Source organism: Malania oleifera, chromosome 8, assembly GCF_029873635.1.
Source record: "Malania oleifera isolate guangnan ecotype guangnan chromosome 8, ASM2987363v1, whole genome shotgun sequence".
NCBI classification, from domain to species: domain Eukaryota; kingdom Viridiplantae; phylum Streptophyta; class Magnoliopsida; order Santalales; family Ximeniaceae; genus Malania; species Malania oleifera.
Window position 1 is genome coordinate 82,834,348 of NC_080424.1, and position 15,831 is coordinate 82,850,178.

General features: G+C 35.5%; 2 non-coding genes across 2 annotated transcripts; one reads left to right on the plus strand and one right to left on the minus strand.

The window, feature by feature from the left end:
- Positions 1 to 4,190: 4,190 nt before the first annotated feature.
- LOC131163172 (small nucleolar RNA R71) lies at positions 4,191 to 4,297 on the minus strand. The gene has a single exon (XR_009138950.1). It is a non-coding gene; the product is annotated as a small nucleolar RNA R71 (small nucleolar RNA).
- A 10,375-nt stretch (positions 4,298 to 14,672) lies between these two features.
- Positions 14,673 to 14,779, plus strand: LOC131163216 (small nucleolar RNA R71). The gene has a single exon (XR_009138992.1). It is a non-coding gene; the product is annotated as a small nucleolar RNA R71 (small nucleolar RNA).
- Positions 14,780 to 15,831: the final 1,052 nt, after the last annotated feature.

Genomic DNA, 15,831 nt, shown 5'->3' on the forward strand with positions numbered 1-15,831 from the left:
CTGGGAGTAAGAGCTGCATCTGGTAGTGTAGGGTAGTCTCGCACCATATGCCCCTGTCTAGTGCAGCAATAGCAGACAGCTACACCTAGTCGACACTCTCCTTAGTGTCTCCTCTCACAAGTTTGATAAATAGGAGGACCCTGCACTACTTGAATCTCACGACCCCCAGTCTCCTACTCCCATCCTCTACCATGGTTTCCTCTCCTCCACTGATTCTATCTAAGACCCTGATGGTGGCCCGAAGATGCAGATCTTTTCCTCTGTCCCTGCTCCTCTGCATCCATACGCTCACCGACCTCCGTCAAGGCTACTCTGTTAACTAACTCAGTAAAATCGTGGATCCATATCACTACCACCTGCTTAAATATGCTTCGCCTCAAGCCTCTTCCAAATTGTCTTGCCTTTCTCACCTCATGCGACACAATATACGGAGCGAAGCGAGAAAGCTCTATAAACTGTGCCGCATATGGCTCGACCGATAACTATCCCTACTTCAAACTCAGGAACTCCTCCAATTTAACTTCCCTGATAGTAGCTAGAAAATATCTATCAAAGAACAATTCCTTAAATCGATCCCAAGTCATGGCTATCGGCGTAGTCCTCCGCCACTCCAAAAGTCTCACAGTAGTCCACCACCTCTCGGCCTCTCCTGTCAGTTTATTGGTGGCGAAGAGGACCCTATGTTCTTCTATACATTGTAGTACTATCAAAACTTTCTCGGTCTCCAGCATCCAATTCTTAGCAGTTGCAGGATCGACTCCTCCTAAGAATGCCAAAGGATTCATCTTAGTAAACTTCTCTGTAGTGCACCCATGGCCTACCGACAAACCACCCTGCTCCCTGGAGCTCCTAGCGATCTCAGCCATAACCTGCTGAGCCACGCTACGTAATACTGCGTCAGAGTCTGTCTCGCCTACACTTGAGGGTCCTGACACATCACTGCCACTTGCATTCGCATTACCTCCTCTGGGATCCATCCTGAAAAACATCAAACATAACTTAGATATCCTATCCTTGTAATTTACCCGCCTAACCTCACCTCTTGTCTTAACCTTCTCAGCTTATTTCTAATCTCAGTCCTATATTCTAGGAACATAAATCGACAATATTTAGTTTTCCTAAAATCGTCACCCTAGGAAAAACACAGAAACCACCACAAAAGTTCTGCCTCTAGACTGTAGAACAAAACCTTAAATCATATTTTCCTATACTCTGGTATCGTTTCCACTGCGTTTTAAAGTCTACATAACCTAGCAGCCTAGGCTCTGATACCAAACTATGATGACCTGCTTAAATTTCATACATTTATTTATTTTTTCCTTTTATAATAAAACCAATATAGTAAATCCAGCAAATCATAATCAACCTGAACCCGTGGGTACCAGGGATACATCAAAAAATAGTACAAAGCCTAGCACCAGGAAACATAAAATCATACACATAATGTAATACCATGTACCCCACATCACTCATCACAATACCAAAGTTACTACGTCCTATTTATATATACACAATACACAACCCAAAAGGTGTCCTAGGGTCACTTCTCAAAAGTCCATCTGACCCTATCAAAGTACTTACCCTTTAGAAAAGGCATATCAGCAATAACTACCTCAGCAGAGCTTTATCCGCTCTCCTATCAGGGGCTTTTGAAATGATCATATATTTGGGGTGAGACACCTCTCAGTAAGTGATTACGCGCTTAAATTGCGTAATTAGGTGCTTTAATTCATGCATTACGAATAATATTTTTTATTTAAATGCCTAATTACTCTCAATATTCTAACATTGTGTTCTATTTATAATATTTGGGTTTTATTGAGTAATTTATGAAATTTTGGTAATTTTTATTGCAGGGCAACTATTGGAAGCTAAAAATCGACGGTACTTTGTAATCTACGCGTAACTCTCTCATCCAACCTCTGATTCAGATGATTAAGTATGTCATAGAAAGAAAAGAAAACACTCTACAATTTCCATGTTTTGCATTTTGAAAAATACTGGCTGTATCAAGGTCGAAATCAGACATGAAGTTACCATACGCTGCTTTATGGACTATTTCGACAATTCTCTGTAATCTGAGTGTAACAGTTTCTTACGAGGTCTGATCAAAACAATTCAAAATTCTTGGGAAATCTAAGAAAGAGCTCTACAACTTTCATGTTTTGAGCTTTAAGAGTTATGGGCTGTAGGATGGTCGAAATTGGGTTTGAAGGAGGAGGGCAGATTGTGTGTCTTTGAAAAAAGAAAAGAAAAAAAAAAGTGAGATGTGACCCGACCATGCAGCCGGGTCATCTTATCTGGGTGATATGCACACGGATAGGATGGGGAGAAAGGCAAAGAAAAGAAAGAAAGAAAGAAAGAACAAAAAGAAAAGGAAAGAAAGGAAAGATGGAAATTTTGAAAAGTCAAAGATTGTAGGCTACTTGGAAACTTCTTTGGGGGGGGGGGGGGCTTTTAATGGGATATTTGAGGTCATGCATAGTGTTTTTCTGGGAGAGGCTGCACCAAAATTTGGGGAAAAAGCTTGGGAGTTTATTCGTCTAAGCTGGGATAGGCCGCACCAAAAATTTGGGGAAAAGGGGAGAATTTTTTCTTGAGATTTTCTTGTAGCGATTGTACGATTGAAGTTCAAAATAACACAGCAGCAAGGAAGTTGGCTAGCGGTGTATAGAAAATTAATATCTTTTTGAAATTTGAAGACAGCGAATAACGGCAGTGCTCGGAGTGTTCATGACGCGCAACGGCAGTGCTGCGAGTGTTGATTTTTCTCGTATGCTCCAAATAGAAAAAATATGGTGAAATCTATTATGTTGAATTTAATTTTCTGAATGAACTAAATTTTTGTATTCTAGGAAAATTATGTAACCAATTTTGAACTATGCTTGCTCTTTGATGCTAATCTGAAGTAGTTTTCATTAATGTTTGTTCGAGTTATTTTGCGCTTAATGCTTTTAATTAATTGGCCATTTATTAAATGATATTATTCTTATGATTTGCTACCGAAAGGGGGGATTATAGGATAAATCTTGGATAATTTAGCGTAGGCAAATATAGAGATCAAAAGACTTGTATGAACCTACGTTACATTAAAAATCAAGGGTCTTATTGTGTTCTTGCGTTATTAATTTGCATAATCGTATGTTAAATAATAAAAAAGAATAGGTTCTAATTGACTATCGAAAGATGCTTTTGGAAAAATTGGAGATTTGTTAGCAAACAGAGAATACGAATTCAAATTGGCTAGATGAGTAAAGCATAGTGAGAAACTAGGTGAAATCGGTTTCCTAAAAGTTTTCACAATCAGTAATTTGATACGCGGCATCCAGTTTTAAATTCTCTTAAATAGTTTATTTAATGTAGCTTTGTTTAAATTTTGCAGTCTAAAATTATTAATTTTTCTAAATAAAATCAAGGTTATTATAAATTCGGTACTCGGTAAAATTAAGACATCAAACCTTGAAGACAATACTCTACACATCATTATATTATAAAACTGCAATATTATGCACTTGTAGTTTGCACCAATTAAGTTTTTTGTGCCGTTGCTGGGGATTGAGTTTTTCTTATTTTTTCCAATATCGATACAAAGTAATCTTGGTTTTAATTTAGAATTTTATTTTTATATTTTTATTTATTTCTTTTATTTTTATTTTTATTTTATTATTATTACTTTTTCTATATTTTTGGTGTGTTTTTTATGTTGGATGCGTCATGCTAGAACACGTTCCATTATTCCTTTTGATCCAGAGATTGAAAGAACACTTAAAGCACTAAGGAAAAAGAGGGTATTAGCCATAGAGAATGGACAAGATAATGCGCAGCCATGCGCCTTGAAGGATTATGTACGACCAGTTGTGAATGACAACTATTCGGGTATCAGACGCCAGCCCATTAATGCCAACAATTTTGAGCTCAACCCCGCATTCATCATCATGGTGTAGCAGGCCCAGGTTAGTGGATCACCACTTGATGATCCCAATATCCATCTGACGATGTTTTTGGAGATTTGTGATAATGTGAAGATTAATGGTGTTACTGAAGACACCATTAGACTGAGATTATTCCCTTTCTCCTTGAGGGACAAAGCAAGAGGTTGGCTACAGTCGTTACAACCTGGGAGTATCACTAGTTTGCAAGGCATGGCAGAAAATTTTTTAGCTAAATTCTTTCCACCTGCAAAAACAACCCAACTTAGGAGTGAGATTAGTCAATTCAAGTAACATGATTTTGAATCACTCTATGAAGCATGGGAAAGGTATAAGGATTTGATTCCATGCTGGCCACAACATGGATTGTCGGATTGGTTGCAATTTCAAATGTTTTATAATGGGTTGAATGGAAAAACAAGGACTTTAGTTGATGCTGCATCTGGGGGAACTTTGATGTCAAAGAAACCTGAGGGTACTACTTTTCTTTTGGAAGAAATGGCCTCAAATAACTATCAATGGCCAACTGAAAGAACTATGGCTAAGAAAGTTGCTGGTATTCATGAATTGGAGCCGTTTGCTGCACTTTCAGCTCAAGTTGTTTCTCTATCCCATAAGATTTCATCTTTGACAACCCAGAGGATACCACAAGGTGCAAAATATGTGGCAACTACAACTAGGACAAACCCGAGCAATGGAGCGAGTCAAGAACAGGTTCAATACATCAACAATCAGAACTACAACTATCGTGGTGATCCTTTGCCACAATATTACCATCCAGGGCTTCAAAATCATGAGAATTTGTCTTATGGAAATACAAGAAATGTGCTACAACCTCCTGCAGGATTTGATAGTCATCAAGGTGAGAAGAAGATGTCACTTGAGGATGCCATGATATCTTTTGTTAAAGAGACAAAAGCAAGGTTTAAAAAGACAGATGCACGACTAGACAACATTGAGACTCATTGCAATAATATGGGAGCCACTATGAAGAACCTTGAAATGCAAATTGGGTAACTGTCCACGACTATAAATTCCCAAGAGAGAGGAACTTTTCCTAGCAACACTGAAGTGAATCCAAAAGAACAATGCAATGTCATCACACTTAGGAGTGGAAGAGAAATTGAGAAATCACCATCAAAGGAAACCATGTCCACACCTACAACTGAAAATAATGGTCAAGGCAAGAATAAAGTGGAAGAAGAGGAGATGGTGGATGACACACCAAGAAAGACTGACACGTCACCAGCAATTTCATTTCCAGACAATCCTCATATTCTCTTTACTCCACTTCCTTATCCTCAACGCTTTCAAAAGAAAAAATTAGATAAGCAATTTTCTAAATTTTTGGATATTTTAAGAAAAATCACGTAAATATTCCTCTTGCACGTGCCTTGGAACAAATGCCAAATTATGTCAAATTCCTGAAGGACATCATTTCCAAGAAAAGAATGTTGGAGGAGTTCGAAACAGTGAAGCTTACTGAGGAGTGTAGTGCTATTCTCCAAAAGAAATTGCCTCAAAAATTAAAAGATCCAGAGAGTTTTACTTTGCCTTGCACTATTGGAAATTCAATTTTTGATAAAGTTTTATGTGATCTTGGTGCTAGCATTAATCTTATGCCACTTTCTGTTTGCAGAAATTGGGACTTGGAGAGATGAAACAAACAACCATTTCTTTGCAACTAGCAAATCGATCCATCAAGTATCCACGTGGAATCATAGAAGATGTATTGGTAAAGGTGGATAAATTTATTTTTCCTATTGATTTTGTTGTGCTAGATATGCAGGAAGACCAAGAAGTTCCACTAATTCTTGGCCGACCATTCTTGGCCATTGGAAGAGCTTTAATTGATGTTCAAAAGGGTAAGTTAACGTTGAGAGTGGATAAGGAAGAGGTTATGTTCAACATCTACTAAGACATGAGATTTCCAGAAGATCCAAGCACTTGTTTTTGGCTAGATGTCATTCAACAGGGTGTAGAAAAAGCCTTTCAAAAAGATGAACCAACTGATCACCTTGAACAATCCTTGCGGAAGATTACAACACAACAGCGTGTGGGGAGGCTAGAACCTATGGTAGCAAGGACGAATTCTGTGATCTCTAAAGAAAAGATGCTGTAACCTATATCTCTAGAGTTGAAACAATTCCTTGAGCATCTTTATTTTGTGTTCTCAGGTGATGCGTATGAAAATGCAAAAATATACAAAGAGCAGAAGAAGAAGTGGCATGACAAACAGATTCTTAGGTGTGAGTTTGCTCCAGGACAACATGTTCTACTCTTCAACTCATGATTAAAACTCTTCCCAAGTAAGTTAAGTTTAAGATGGACAGGTCCTTATACAATTGAAAGAGTTTTACCTTTTGGAGCAATAGACTTGAAGGACAAGACAGGGAACATATTCAGAGTGAATGGTCAGAGATTGAAGCACTATTATGGAGAACAAGTGGAGAGGAACTGTGCATTTATTCCTCTTGGATTGATGAAGATTGAAACGTCTGGCTGGAGAAGTTAAAACAAGCGCTTATGGGAGGCAACCCAAAGAGTTTTTCTTTTCTTTATTCCTTTTATCTTTATTACTTTATTTATTTATTTATCTATGCACTTTTGAATAAATTATATTTTTGATGCAGGTTTATTTGGCACGAGTACAGAGCTAAAAATTTAATTCCTCTACAGATTCACCAATAAGTCAGGGAAGTTTCTTTATTTCCTTCAATTTTTCTCATCTTTGAATAACATTGAAAAAAAAATGTGTGAATATGGATGATTAGGCAATGCGTGACACTACTTATGCCCTTCATATACTTGCATATAACCTAGGAGTACACACTTGGGTCATTCATGTGTAGTTTCTATTTATATTACTAAACTAGGAATCGTAAATCATTGAAAGTTGATTGGTAGTTCAATCGTGTTAATTTGGCTATATAAACTCTTGTATCTACATGGTATCTCTTGAAAAAAAAAAAATACACGTTCATGTGACTTGTAGCACTTAGGGTTCCTTGTGAACACTGAGAGAGTGTCCGTGGTGACTTTGACACCTTGTGAGGTACTTGTCGCGACGTCCCGGGAGCGCGTGTGCCCCGGGCGGCGAAATTAAAATCAATTTTAATATTTTCATGGAAAAACATGGAATGTCGGAGTCGCCACTAACATTTAGTGTGGTTAGAACACGTGATGACTACCCCGTTAGGGGTAAAATAGGTCTACATTACCAGAGTTAGGCTCAGGAGTTCGGTTACGCGAGGGGAAGGTGTGAGCACCCCCTACGCGCCCGTTCTTATGAACGGTACCTAATTAATTTAAAATTATCCCTAAGTTAATCTAATAAGTCTTTAAATTACTCCTTTTTGTGAATTTATAAATACCTATGAAAAATAAATAAATAAATAAATATATACATATATTCCCTCAGAGCTTAAGGTACGTGAAGCCCGAAGGCTCATACCCCCGCATTAAAATCATAGAGATAAAAATCGAAAATAATTTACAAAAATACACTCCCTAGACTTTGAAAATCGTATAGAATTTTTAATAGGAAAGTACTAATATGGGAGGTTTTAACATATACTAATAAGATAATAAGTGAAGATATTACACTATCCCTAATAATATTAATAATAACACATATCTACTAAGATATTACGAGTACTAAAATAAGTAATATAATCCCACATACCATGTGCATTAAGATCATAAATACATATTATTACTTAAGATATTATATCACTGAATTATTACCCAAAAATACTCAAATCACTAAATATAATTACCTAGACTCCTAAGTTACTAAATACATTGCATTATTACTTAATATGTAATTGCCTAAAACCCTACTTTACTAAATAGGCATCATTACTCAAAGTATTACTTTTATTACTAAATATGTAAAAACCCTAAGTTGCTAATATGTGATATACATATAACTAAAATTATTAATTTGCATATAATGTCAATAAAACACCAAGCTATTAAATATGTAATACCACATTATCACAATAATAAATTTACAATATTATAAAAATGCTAATTAATATAATAAATATATAATATCAATAAAAATTCTACCACACTAACATTAATCATTTAACATATATACAATAGATACCACAAAAATTTAACCCCACAATATGAACATTAACATCAATAACAAAATTCAAACTTTGAATGTTAAAACGACAAAAATTCTACAATAATAATAATAATCGTTCAACCATAAACACAACAAAAATGTAAACATGAATATCAACATTTAAACAAATCTTACAGCGTTGTAAACCCTACACCATGAATATTAATTAATGTATAACAACAAGACAAACAAAGCATATATATTAAACATTAAAGCAAACATTACAATCCTAAAACCTTACAATAACAACCTAGAGTATATGTAAACATTATCATAAAAGAACTTTGAAACTACTCCAACAATTAATAATCTCAAACCCCAGATAAATATAAACAAGAAATAATGTGACTAATTCACCACCAAATAAAAAGTTTAACTTAAATAATAACAATAAATCAAGCATACTGAACATATAAATAATAAAACATACTAAAAAGACTCAAAATATTATCTTATCAATACTTGACCCTAAATAATACAATACCAATTCAATATATATATACATATACACACACACATAATACAACAACAAGAGATATTTTTTTTCAACTATCAATTATTAAATAAATACACAAATACAAAAAAAAAAATCTAGAATTTAAAACAAACAAAAAAATTCTGCAGTAAAAATGACTAGTTAATATCACAATAAAATAAAAAAAAAAAACCAATACACATGGGTAGATGTGCCTGTATGTAATGAACTGTGTGTGAGGTGTGTGCGTTCCCTGTTCATGGTTCCGTGTGTGTGTGTGTGTGTTTGAAGGCAGGAAACTCACTGTGTGTTTCAGCGTGTGTGTGTGTGCATCGTGTTTGAGTGCCGGGACTTACAGAGGGGGGTGCAGCCGGGAGACGCCGACGGCGACGGGAGCGAACAACGGCGACGGTGACGGGAGTGAGTGACGATGGTTGCTGCGCATGGCCTCGGATCTGTGGTCTGGCAGCAGTTGTGGAGGACCTGAAGGTTGCCGAGAGTTGCAAAGGGTGACCGGGAAGACAAACGAACGCCGAACGAACACCGAAGAACAGCAGCGAGCACCGGAGAAGATGACTGGTACCGTTGAGCGGGGAAGATTTGCTGCTGCAGGACGATCTTGGGACGTTGCAGGGGAGGCTCGCTGCTGCTACTGGAATGGATGGCCGCTGTGGTGGCTGCTGGTGTGCTCAGGTGGCTGTGTGGATGGCTGGGTCTGGGAGCAGGACTTCTGCAGAGGCTCTTCTGGAGCAGAGGATGGCTGTGGCAGGCTGCGTCGATGAGGGTGGATGGCTATGGGTGTCTCCGAGAAGAAGAAGAAGAAGAAGAAGAAGAAGAAGAAGAAGAATAAGAAGTTGAAGAGCAGCAGCTGGAGTTGCCGCTGCTGCTGTGCATGTGAACCAAAGAGAAGCAAAACAGAGTTTTTTTTTTTTTCTTTTGGCTGTGCTTTGCGCCCCATTCTTGTGCGTGAGAAAGCCTATAAATAGGCTCCCCAAAACCCTAGACCCACTAAAAATAATAATAATAAAAGTAATAATAATAATAATGGTAATAACAATAATAATAATAATAGCAAAATAATAATAATAATAATAATAATAATAATAATAATAATAAAGATAATAAAAATACTAATAATAATAAATAATAATAATAATAATGATAACAACAATAATAAATAATAATAATAATAGCAAAATAATAATCATAATAATGACAATAATAAAGATAATAAAACTACTAATACTAATAATAATAATAATAATAATAATAATAAAGATAAAAATACTAATAATAATAAATAATAATAATAATAATAATAATAATAATAATAATTGTAATAATAAAAATAATAACAAAGTAATTACAATAATAATAATAATAATAATAATAATAATAATAATAATAGTGAAAATAATAGCAATGATAATAGATAATAACAATAATAAAAATCATAATAATGATAATAATAATAAATTATTAATACTAATAATATATACGATAGTAATAGTAAAGAAATAAAAATAATATATTGGGTCTGGGTAAAAATGGGGTGTCTACAGTACTGTTGAGTCATTTATTGTTCTTTTAAGTTTTTGACATCAACTCAGAGTTCATGAAACTCAACTTTCCTTTTTTTTTTTTTTGGATATTCTTTGTACACTATTCTTGGTTTTTGAATTGCTAGCCTAGGGGTGATATCTAGTGGGGAGGTAGAAACCTAGGTCTTGTAGCTTACTCAAGATGTGAAAGCTGAGCCACCCCTAGAAATAGCCTTATTTCATGGACTCTTGTTCGAGCTTAATGCATATGGGTGGTATGAAAACAATAAAAGAAGTGTTATGATTGTCCTATTTGACCATGAAAAGAAAGAAATTGAAAATGAGCAGAAGAAAGAAAAAGAGAAATAAAAATATCCCAGAAGAGGTGAAAGATTAATACCTACTCCACACAACTACAACAAAAGTCAGGGACATGACACATGTTCTCCACATATGAAGACTTTTCACCCGCCTAATGCCTTAGATGTATTTATGTCTGGTTTGTGAATAAGTTGATCTAGGGAAGACTTGGTTGGACATGGCGAGTAGGTGAGAAGATGCTAGGTGAAGGACCTGACACCTCCTAAATAGGCTAGATCCTTTTCAAACTAGCCCACTCTGTACATTTAGAGTTTGTTCCTTACAGTATGTGAGATGTTTGATCATGACACTCCTTCTCACATACGACAAGTGAAACCATTCTTTTTATGTATTTTTTAGGATATACCCATTAGGCCGAGTCAAAGCGACAGTTCTTTAGGTGTCCACGGATATCGTGGGTACAACGAGTCACACACATTACACATGCTTTAAGATTTTTCCTATTTATAATCGAATTTATACGGCTACATTAACTCTGAATTGTGCTCGCTGGTTAATTTTACGTGAGTTTACTGTTCTTAATTGCTATATAATAACGAGACTTGCATGAATGACATACTTCGAAGTTGCGTGTATAGTGTATGAATGAGCTTGTGTGTAATTTCGTGATATTCTTGTATGTGAAATGGTATGGTTGTGTTGCATGTACACTCATTCACTGAAATTGGTATGACACCACCTTGAATTGCATTCATGTTATTTACAAGGGACTAGCAAAACTTTAGTTGGGGGGTGTGATTACGCGCTTAAATTGCGTAATTAGGTGCTTTAATTCATGTATTACGAATTATATTTTTTATTTAAATGCCTAATTACTCTCAATATTATAAAATTGTGTTCTATTTATAATATTTAGGTTTCATTGAGTAATTTATGAAATTTTGGTACTTTTTATTGCAGGGCAACTATTGGAAGCTAAAAATCGACAGTACTTTGTAATATACGCGTAAGTCTCTCATCTGACCTCCGAATTAGATGATTCAGGATGCTGTAGGAAGAAAAGAAAATTCTATAGAATTTTCATGTTTTGCATTTTGCGAAATACTGGCTGTATTAAGTTCGAAATCATACGTGAAGTTACCATACGCTGTTTTGTGGACTATTTTAACAATTATCCGTAATATGGGCGTAACTTTTTCGTCCTAGTTCCAATCAAAACAATTCAAAATTCATGAGAAATTTTAGAAATATCTCTATAACTTTCATGCTTTGAGCTTTGAGAGTTACGGGTTGTAGGATGGTCAAAATCGGGTTTGAAGGAGGAGGGCAGACCGTGTGTCTTTGAGAAAAGAAAGAAAAAAAAAAAAAAGTGAGATGTGACTCGACCATGCATCCAGGTCATCTTATCTAGGTGAGATGCACATGGATAGGAGGGGGAGAAAGGCAAAGAAAGGAAAGAAAGAAAGAAAAGAAAGAAAAGGAAAGAAAGGAAAGATGGAAATTTTGAAAAGTCAAAGATTGTAGGCTACTTGGAAACTTCTTTGGGGGGGCTTTTAATGGGAGATTTGAGGCCATGCATAGGGTTTTCCTGGGAGAGGCCGCACCAAAATTTGGGGAAAAAGTTTGGGAGTTTATTCGTCTTAGCTAGGAGAGGCCGCACCAAAAATTTGGGAAAAAGGGGAGAATTTTTTCTTGAGGTTTTTTTCTAGTGATTGCGTGATTGAAGTTAAAAAAAAAAAAAAAAAAACACGGCACTAAGGAAGGTGGCAGGCGGCGTATATAAACTTAATATCTTTTTGGAATTGGAAGGCAGCGAACAACGGCGATGCTCAGAGTGTTTGCGATGCACGACGGCAGTGCTGCGAGTGTTGATTTTTCCCGTACGCTCCAAATAGAAGAAAATATGGTGAAATCTGTTATATTGAATTTAATTTTCGAAATGAACTAAATTTTTGTATTCTAGGAAAATTATGTAACCAGTTTTGAACTATGCTTGCTCTTTGATGCTAATCTAAAGTAGTTTTCATTAATGTTTGTTCGAGTTATTCTGCGCTTAATGCTTTTAATTAACTGGTCATTAATTAAATGATATTAGTCTTATGATTTGCTACCGAAATGGGGGATTATAGGATAGATCTTGGATAATTCAGCGTAGGTAAATATATAGATCAAAATACTTGTATGAACCAACATAGCTTTAAAAATCGAGGGTCTTATTGCGTTCTTCCATTATTAATTTGCATAATCATATGTTAAATAATAAACAAGAATAGGTTCTAATTGACTATCGAAAGAGGCTTTTCGAAAAAATGGAGATTTGCTAACAAACAGAGAATATCAATTCGAATTGACTAGATGAGTAAAGCATAGTGAGAAACTAGGTGAAATCGGTTTCCTAGAAGTTTTTACCATAAGTAATTTGATACGTGGCATTCAGTTTTAAATTCTCTTAAATAGTTTATTTAATGTAGCTTTGCTTAAATTTTGTAGTCTAAAATTATTAATTTTTCTAAATAAAATCAAGGTTATTATAAATTCGGTACTTAATAAAATTAAGACATCAATCCCTGAGGATGATACTCTACACATCATTATATTATAACATTAGTGTGTGGTTACATGAGTTTTCCGTGTTATACATAAATCATAAATACACATATTTAGTAAATTGTTATATCATATCTGGAAAAACATATATCATCATAACATGGCAGAACATAATGCATTTTCATAAACATAATTCATCTCATATAATAATAATAATAATATGAAAGCAACCCCAGTAGGTTAGCTGGCTGTTGTCATGTATTACCCCCACATGACTGGGTTGTGTGGCCCGAAGGCAGGACTTGACAATGGTTGACTAACCATTGCCAAGTCAAAAGTACAGTCTGTAAGTCCAATGGGTCTGTCAAACCTGGTTCGTACACCAGGGGCATCCACACTACTTAAAACCACATCAACTATCTGTCCTCACGCTACTCTGTAAAGCAGCGTTAACACAATATCATGATGATCAGAACACATAACAGTGATACCATGCAAGTGCTAGCCTAGATCAAGCCAACCAGATTCTGATAACATATTATAATCAAATTGTGATACATGAATATTTCATATTAATAATTGCCAAGTTAATATCATTGCATCATTTTGCTTATATATATATATACATCATGACAAATTATCGGCCCGTACGCCAGCATTTCATATTTTACCATAGCTCGACCCGTACGTCGGCAAAACATATCCATAGCTTGGCCCGTATGCTGGCAAAACATATCCATAGCTCGGCCCATACACTAACTTTCCATTATAAAAATCCATAATATCATCATGCTCCTGGAAAATGGTAATTCATCATAAAATCTACTCATCCCACACAAAATGGGCATTATATATATCCAGAACATATCATCATTTTCAACAGTATTTCTCCCCAACATAATGCTCATATATATCTATATTTATATACATATATTTTCCTGAAATCAAACGCTACACAATATTACTTATAATTTTTATAAAACAACTAGCTTAGTTTATCCCCTCATCGGATTCTTGAAAAGCCCATAGCATAAATAGTCCTGCACCCGCGGGATTCCCCATTCAACACCCTGAAAATGATATTCCCCAGAACTAAACTTCAGTATTTCTACACGTACTACAGTTTCTACAACTATTGAAAAGTCAATAGTGAGTAGAAAGCCTTACCTTGAATTTGGGATGGATTCCGAACTAGCTCCACCAACGATCCACTCCAGTAGATATGCAGAGAACTTCCCCAGGAGTGTCGTGGTGGCTTCAGATGATCAACCTAGTGAAAGATCAGCCCGAGATCTTAGAAAGAAGGAGAGAGAAAGAGAATTCCTGCGGCCAAAAATGGCTAAAAAAATCACATTTAGGGCTACTTATACTGTGGCCTTCGTTGACGAGCCACGTCACCTCGTCGAAGAGGTATAGAAGGCAAATTGTCGACAAACTCCCCCCCTGATCGATGAAATTCAGAGTCACCCAAATATCCTCTCGGTATCTTCTTGTCGACGAAGCGCACCCTTTTTATTATTTGTATTTTCCTCTCTCTTTATTATTATTTAAATATCATTATTCTTCGGATCATTATCGGAACTCTCAGCTAAATAATCAAAGAATGATAGAGCATCATCTGGTTCCTTGTGGAAGAACTCCCCGTTGCACATAGTTTAGACAAATTGTTTACACGCAGGGATTAGAGCAGTATAAAAATAATTCACTAACATCCATGATTTTATCCATGATGTGGACATATGGTCATCAGGTCCTTGAATCTTTCCCAGCAATCCTAGAATGTCTCATCACCTTTTTGCATAAACTGACTGATCTGCTCCTATAGGTACTAAGTTCTCTGAAAAGGAAAGAACTTATGAAAGAACTCACGCTGCATTTCAGCCCAAGTAGTAATAGAGTTAGGTCGCAGAGAATTAAACCATATTTTTGCCTTATCTTTCAAAGAAAATAGAAACAAGCGAAGTTTGATATATTCATCAGTTCAAGCCCCTATTAATGAAAGTGGTGCAGACCAACTCAAAATTTGTCAAGTGTTGGTGAAATCGGGGTATCACAGATAACATGCCATGCCTAATATTGAAGTTCAGTGCATCTTGTGGTAACACAATATAGGAAGGTGTGGAAGTGCGTGTCAACTGTAGAAATCCTAAAGTGTACGTGGTGCAAGTGCAACTAGTACTTCCTCAAAAAAATGGTCAAACATATTGCTCAAATCAATTTCAGAATCACTCGTAAAAGTAACAAGAAAACAGTCAGATTTTGTGCTCTGTGTGCCCTTACTAGTGCTAGGTGAAATTTTAGATAGTCTATTCGAATTATCTCGAACCCAAGGCATCAAACTTCAATGCATATAGCAGAAATTCACTAACACAGCAGCAAACAAACATGATAATTTTTTTTTTTTAATTTTTCAATTTTTTTATGTTTTAGATTTTTTGATTTTTATTTTTTTAATTGATGAAAAATAAAAAAAATAATTGGAAAAAACACAAAATTTGAAATTAAAGTTGGTACTCCTCGGCAACAGCTCCAAAAACTTGACTCACTCTAAAATTGAGCAACTCAGAAACTATCCCAAGTAAAGGAGTTACATCGTGTAATAAATAGCCCAAGGGTCAGATTGTCTCCTCAGAGAATGCAGCTTAACCTCAAATTTTACATATTTCCAATCAAAAATAAAAGTTACTGAACACGGTTTTGATTCGGGTTGTTCAGGATGATTGAGATTTCTTTTGACAAATTAAATGAGCATGCAAATTAGAATCTAAAACCTAACACACGCTGAATTAATTAACGAGAAACAAAAATCCTATGCTTAATCAAACAGGGATTGAAACATGCATTTAAACTCTTGAATAAAAACTTAAGACAATAACTTTA